This window comes from Podarcis melisellensis (assembly GCF_964234715.1).
Source record: "Podarcis melisellensis genome assembly, chromosome: 8".
Taxonomy (NCBI): domain Eukaryota; kingdom Metazoa; phylum Chordata; class Lepidosauria; order Squamata; family Lacertidae; genus Podarcis; species Podarcis melisellensis.
Genome location: NC_138540.1, coordinates 70030614 through 70038141, shown reverse-complemented (window position 1 = coordinate 70038141; position 7528 = coordinate 70030614). Strand labels below are relative to the sequence as shown.

The 7528-nt window shown below is 41.8% G+C and overlaps 1 long non-coding RNA gene across 2 annotated transcripts; it reads left to right on the top strand.

The window, feature by feature from the left end:
• Nucleotides 1-231: 231 nt before the first annotated feature.
• Nucleotides 232-5920, top strand: LOC309375384. Of its 2 annotated transcripts, none has more exons than XR_014170889.1 (3): nt 232-304; nt 2937-3087; nt 5358-5920. It is a non-coding gene; the product is annotated as an uncharacterized lncRNA (long non-coding RNA). The 2 variants fall into 2 exon arrangements; XR_014170890.1 differs by having other exon boundaries at nt 232-336.
• Nucleotides 5921-7528: the final 1608 nt, after the last annotated feature.

Genomic DNA, 7528 nt, shown 5'->3' with positions numbered 1-7528 from the left:
GGTGCAAACTTCTCCTGGTGTACACATTTTCACAATGCCATTTCCCCAGATTTAATGCACTTCCATTCCTGAACTGTCTTGGAAAGTGCAAAATTGAGTCAGTTTCCTCTTCAAGTGAAAACTATTTTGAATTTCCAGCACGATGGGAATTGCTCAAAACAATAAGCCAGGGCAAATAACACAACCATCTATCTGTTCAGTTCTGATTTTGCTACTCCCCAAGGAAATCAAGGTGTTGCTGGAGTACCGCGAACAGATCTGTAGTCATCTTAAGATGACATACACAACTGGCATCAGAGAGGTGGTGAAGCTTTTTTCCAGTTTGAAATCAAACAAGTAAGATCACTTCCCTCTTTGTCTGTGCTGCTGTGATGGGACTGCCCCCCCCCCGGCTCAGCTGCTTGCCAACTGCCGAGAATTATAGTATGGTTTTGCAGGCAGCCCATTAAAAATAATTGGTGTATGGAGAATAGGTGAAATGGAGGGAGGAGAAATTCAAATTTGTTTGCATTTTAATGAGAAACTGCCTAATTCACACTTCTCAAACCAAAATGTGAACCAAAACGCAGATACCATTTGAAACTGACACTTTTCTGAATTTTTCAATGCAGTTCTGCAACTAATAATAAGAACAAAAATGAATATTTTTGGGGGGGGATGTGCATAAAAGCACATATATCTGTGAAACGTTCATACAGGAATGCATTATATTGCATGACATTGCTTGCAAAAATGTGTATCAAAACTGCAATGCACAAATGTGTTTATTTTTGAGAAATCTGCACCAAAATGCAAATGAATTTTCATGAGGATTTTTTCCTTATAAAAATAAGCCATAAAGTACTGTGGAAATGTGGGTAACTGAAATTAAGTTTGGAAAAATTTGAAACTTGGAGAACCAAATTGACAGATTTGTCCATCTGCAAAAGGGCATTATAGATGCATTAGGTCATTGTCAGAAAGGTGGATGCAGAGTTAGTCCAGGACCTTTCTCTTAGGAATGTTTGGGAAAATAGGATTGACATAATCATAGAATTATAGAGTTGGGAGGGAACCCAAGGTGCATCTAGTCCATGGGTAAGCAAGCTAAGGCCCAGGGGCCGGATCCAGCCCAATCACCTTCTAATTCCGGCCCGCAGATGGTCCGGGAAGCAGCGTGTTTTTACATGAGCAGAATGTGTGCTTTTATTTAAAATGCATCTCTGGGTTATTTGTGAGACCTGCCTGGTGTTTTTTACATGAGTAGAATGTGTGCTTTTATTTAAAATGCATGTCTGGGTTATTTGTGGGGCATAGGAATTCGTTCATTTTTTCTTCTTCAGAATATAGTCCGGCCCCCCACAAGGTCTGAGGGACAGTGGACTGGCCTCCTGCTTTAAAAGTTTGTTGACCCCTGATCTATTCCAACCCCCTGCAATGCAGGAATCTCAACTAAAACATCAATGACAGATGGCCACCCAACATCTGCTTAAACACCTCTAAGAAAGGAGAGTCCACAACCTGCCAGGGGAGACTGTTCCCCTGCTGAACAGCTCTTACTCTCAGAAAGTTCTTCCAGATGTTTAGGCGGAATCTCCTTTCTTATACAGTGGTACCTCGGGTTAAGAACTTAATTTGTTCTGGAGGTCCGTTCTTAACCTGAAACTGTTCTTAACCTGAAGCACCACTTTAGTTTAATAAGGCCTCCTGCTGCCACCATGCCGCTGCTGCACAATTTCTGTTCTCATCCTGAAGCAAAGTTCTTAACCCGAGGTACTATTTCTGGGTTAGTGGAGTTTGTAACCTGAAGCGTCTGTAACCTAAAGCGTCTGTATCCCAAGGTACCACTGTAATTTGATGGCCACCAACTTCGATGACTTTTTAAAAGGATTAGAAATATTCACAGGGATAACACTATCAATGGCTTCTAGTCATGATGGCTATCTCTGCTGTGCCTCCAATGTCTGAAGGCATTTTGTCTGTGAATACCAGTTGCTAGGGATTTCAAGTGAGCAGAGTGTTGCTATGCTGAGGTCCAGTTTTTGAGGTTCCCACTGCTGTTTCATTTGAGAACAGGCTGCTGGACTAGATAGGCCATTGGCTTGAGCCAGCAGGTTCATCTAATGTTCCTATGTGTTAGAACATCTCAATAGATTTTTGATAGTTGCGAACATTGGCATTGGCCTTCCATTGACAGAAGATGGTGTGGCTAGATTTACACCTACTTAAATCTGTATTGCCAAACACTATATTTAATGTAGCAGTTCCCTATTAAATGTGGGTGATTGTCAGTATGCTATCAGAGGCTCCCGGCTGGTTGCCCCGGAAAGTATAAAGACAAGGAAAAGTTTCTTGGCATCCTTTTTCATTTCAGTCTTTACAGAGAGAGGCTATGAAACCCTGCCTCTTGGTTAATGGCATTATCCTGAGTGAATTTCCACACACCCCCTTCTCTCCCACTTCCTCATTTGTCATCATCATCATCTCCGCTATGAGTGCTGCTACGTGCCTTTTATATTTGAGCTCTTTGCTCTCCTACTTTTAAGGCTCACCAGGTTCTGGGAGATGGAGGGTCTGGAATGTTTTTCTAAGGACAACATGTCATCTGGGTGTTGTTCTGGCTCTCCCAGCTTTCCCCCTCATCTGCCTCTGAGCTGTGACCACCCACAAACCACTGCTGTAGACTGTCTTCCTCTTCCTCCTACCTGGAAGGTTCAGGATGGGGAGACAGTCTCCACCATTCCTCCTCTGCCCAGTCCCTGACTTTTGCCTTTATTGTAAGGAGTCAACAGATATAGAGATGGGATCACTGGCACCTTGGAAGTGGAGGTCTTCGCCATTCACTACTCCACACTGGGCTAGCTGGATTCTTGACATGGGCCTAACCCTAAAGGGGATATTGAAATGCAGCCAGTAAAATCACTGGTACTTTCTGACTCAGAATTCTCTACTGCCAGGTAGATCCCTCTGATGACCTCATGGATGTTTTCTTTCACTCGTCGCAATGACTCCACGATTGGGTGAGACAAGAAGCTTTAAAATATACATCAGAGTGAAAAGTCATTTTTATGACTGCGATTACTGGGAATAGCTGCCAAGGCACCTCAGGTGAGAAACTTCCATAAAAACTGACACCCAGCCAACATTGCTACAGAGAGGAAAGGTGCAAAATGGCTTTATAATGTCCATGATGACATATTTTGGCTTCACATTAGGACCATAAGCCCCCAACAGCCAAATTAGATAGGACATTAAATGTTGTGGGTGCCCAAACACAGTGTGGTGTAGGAGAGGGGAAGCTTAACCCTTCTGGTCTACTATGGTCCTAGGGAAAATTGACTCTTAAATCCTCTAGAAGACTGTGGAAGGAAGCTGCCATTGTCGTCAATGGAAATTTCAGGGTGGGGTGGGCAATTTTTAATTGGCCTTCTGGCGGTTCCTTCCCTGTGAGAAGCCAAGTTACAGGGAACCAGGCAGTAGTGGCGCCCGCCCTGTGGAACACCTTCCCACCAGATGTCAAAGAGAACAACAACTACCAAACTTTTAGAAGACATCTGAAGGCAGCCATGTTTAGGGGAGCTTTTAATGTTTGATCCATCACTGTATTTTAATATTTGGTTGGAAGCCACCCAGAGTGGCTGGGGAAGCCCAGCCAGATGGGCGGGGTATAAATAAATAATTATTATTATTATTATTATTATTAATATTATTATCATCATCATCATCATCATCATCATCATCATTATTGGACGATGGGGAGAAAAGATAACCCCATCATTCCACTGGCAACTGTAGTTTGGGCAAAACAAACAAGCACACAAACAAGGCATGCTAAATACACTAAGACATTTTATGCCACATTAAATGTGACATTTGCACGCAAAGAGTTACATGACCTAATACCCAACATCTCCATGTAGGGCAGGCCTGAAACAATAGACGGTCATTGCCAGCCTGTGTAGAAAATAATGAGCTAGATAAAACATTAGTTCGATTCCATCAAATGAAACTTCCTTGGTTCCCTGTTTTCCTCTCTGTTTCCTCTAGCTGAATCTCGCCTCTCTTGACATCAGTAACCTGAAAGAATGACATTTCACTGCACGCCTACACTATTCGTGGCCCATTTATGTGAATCCAGCCTCCAAGCATTGTTGGCCTGCCATAGGTTTGATACACCTCTCTGTTTTTGCAGTTACTTTCGCCATTTCTGTAAACATGCCACATGTACAGGAATCTCTCTTTACGAAATGATATGAGTTATTTCCAGCAGTTTTTGGCAGCAAACATGTTTATTTTCCAAATAATTTGAGTAAGTCTTTATATAGAACTTCTGTAGCCATGGCTCTTTTTTTTTTTCAAGAAAACATTCTTTTGGATTTATTTCACTAACAGTACACAAGTGTTAATCAGTGGTGGCAGCATCGGGGTGATTGTGTATTATTAGTTTTTGCACCAAAGAGAGAAAAAAACAGGGGAGATGTTCTTCTCCAGCCTAAGTAGCACCAGACTGTCCCCTGTCATCACCACTGGGGGGGAGACAAAGAGGAAGAAAATGGTGCTGAAATTGGTGACCACAACAACAAAATCCCCATGTCAGGAGTTATTATCAATTGTTATTTATCACCTACCCTTTGTAATGATGTCCCATGGAGGGTTACAACAATTAAAACACTATGTTAAAACCAATTTGAAACAGAATTACAGAATTAAATGTGAAGAAGTCTGGTGAAACTCAAATGGTTTCCCAGTTTCAACAGACTCCTCTAATTTTCTGCTTAGAGTAAAAAGACCATGGCAATTTCATCAAGGATTCCAGTATTAATTTCCAATGGCACTTACTTCCAAGTAATTATGCTTAAGAATTCAGCATTTGGCTGCAAATGTATACCCAAGCCTGTTTGAAAACAAAATTTAGCCTGACAACTAATTCACGCTTTTCTAGAAAAAGAGGTGCTAGAGCTCACCATGAACAGCTTCCTCATTCTCTTAGAAAGGCAACGGCGGACCCCAAGAGGTGCTGGAACTGAGTTCAAGTGAGTTCCAGCTGAAAAAAAGCCCTGTCCAGAAGAATATGCAAACTGAAACACAGCTTTTCATTGCAACATGCACTTTTCTGAATTTTGCAACGCAATTCTCCAGCCAATTTATATACACAAAATGCATGTACTATGAAATAGTGTGCATAAAATGAAAATATTTGTGAAAATAGCATACACTGTATTAGTGAAAATTGCTTTGCAAAAAAAAATATGTATATTAGGATAAGATCAACAAAGATGCTGCTGATGAACTTTCATGAGGACATAAAAAGAAAAAGAAAACTCACAATTTTTTAGTCTTAGGAAGTTGCTCCTAATGTTAAGCAGTTTTCCTATTAGATGTGGTCTGGAGCAACGTAAAGAAAAGGGGAAGGCAGAATGGAGAGAGGTGGAAGGTAAGATGAATGTTGGCCCAGCAGAGGGCAGCGTTGCAGTGTCTACAGACTTAAAGACCACAGTGCTTTGCATCAATATGAATGCATAAAGCTGCCTTGGACCAAGTCAAGCGATTCATCTGAAATTCACTGGACAGAGCCGGTATTCAGCCCTCATAAGCAGCGTCCAGGCGGAAATTGTTGAAATGTTCAGGAAAATCCAGACGTTTGGTGAATGTAATCAAAAATAGCTCAGAAACTCTCTCTCCTTTTTTGAGCCAAAACTCAATAACTTTGGGCAAAATTAAAAAAAAAAAAGCTCAAGAACTTTTGTGTCCGTATTTTCACCTTTTCAAAGATGGCAACCCTAGTCCTTCCCCAGCCTCAGAAGCTGGGGATTGAACCTGCAACCTTTTGCAAGCAAAGCTAAGACCCTTCCCCGTCCTTTTGTGATGATGACTTATCAACGCACCAAACATGCACTCCTGTGAACTGATAAAATCACATAAATAAGCAAACTTGGAGGAATTGGAGTTCTTGTTCTCTGGCATGCTTTTTTGGTTTTCTGATGTGGCATGTTCCTCATGTACAGGAATGTACATCTGCACAACAAAACACTGCATAAAATGAATATGGATGCAATCATATGCAAGGTCACATTAAAAATTGAGGGGGTTGTTTTAATTTAGGCAGTGGTCTTATACATATATACCTACACACACACACGCGCGCGCAAAGAGGAAGAACAAGCAAATTAACAGAAATAATAGACAAACTGAACAAAGTCCATTTCTGGAATTAGTTTTGTGAAATTCCCATAGTTGAACTGGAAACTGAGGAGGATTTCAACACAGGGGAGAGTGAACCATCGGGAAATAGAATGGGCAAAATCAGGCATATGCAAACTTGGCCCTCCAGATGTTTTGGGACGACAACTCCCATCATCCCTAGCTAACAGGACCAGTGGTCAGGGATGATGGGAGTTGCAGTACCGAAACATCTGGAGGGCTGAGTTTGCCTATGACTGGGCTAAATTCATACAACCTTACAAAGAAGCACCTCTCTAATTGGTGAGGGGCTGTATCTCAGTGGTTAAGCATTTGCTTTGCATGCAGAAGGTCCATGGTCTAATCCCTAATATCTCCAGGTACAGCTGGAAGAGAACTTTGCTTGGAACTTCAGAGATAATACTGAGCTAGACAGACCAGTATGCAGTGCCAGATTTACGTATAAGCTAAACAAGCTATAGCTTAGGGCCCCACTCTCTTGAGCCCCCCCCCCCCAAAAAAAAACTAAAGGAAAAAAATTGGATGTATATTTCCAAAATATAAGATAAAAAAACAAATAAAATAAAACCTACATACAGCAACAGTGTTTTGTGTTGTGTAGGCTCCTATGATGTAAGTAATGGGCCCCGCCTGTTAGCAAGCTCCATGAAATATCACTGGTTTGCTCATTTCTATATATAGGGTGCCTACATTCTGCATGGACTGGTTGCACGGCCACATGTAGCATGCAGCTGCAGACTGCAGTGCAGCACAGTTGAATGTAGGTCAAGCTGTTGTACCTGTTATCTAATATTAAAGAGTGCTTGTAGACTGATGATCAGGCAGCCTACACTAAGGGTATGAGTCTTATGCCTACTAATTGATTTCATGTAACAATTACTTTGATAAAATACATATTTTGTCATGTGCAAATGGCCTTAGATACCTATTAGGTCCATAAATTACAGTATAGCATATATTCAACACATAAAATTTGTTGTTGACAAAGGACAGCTGGACATATAAAGGGCCCCATTACCTTCAGTAGCTTAGGGCCTCATCAAACCTAAATCCAGCCCTGCCAGTATGGTCCTAACTGTAACCCAGAAAAGCACAATCCTTCCTTCTGCTCCTGATGTTCAAGATGTGTGTGCTGCTGCTTATGTAGCCAAACTTTCCTCCCATCTATGCACGAGAGGGAGGTATCAGCAGGCTTCAAGGAACTCCAAGGTTCTCAGAAATATACAAGTTTGCTGGGGGGGGGGTGAACTAAAGGGAGGAAACTGCCCCCCTCAAACCTATGGTTAGGCTGCAAATTATTTAATCACCCTTGACACACCTCACGCACAGGCAGCACCCTATAGTGTTT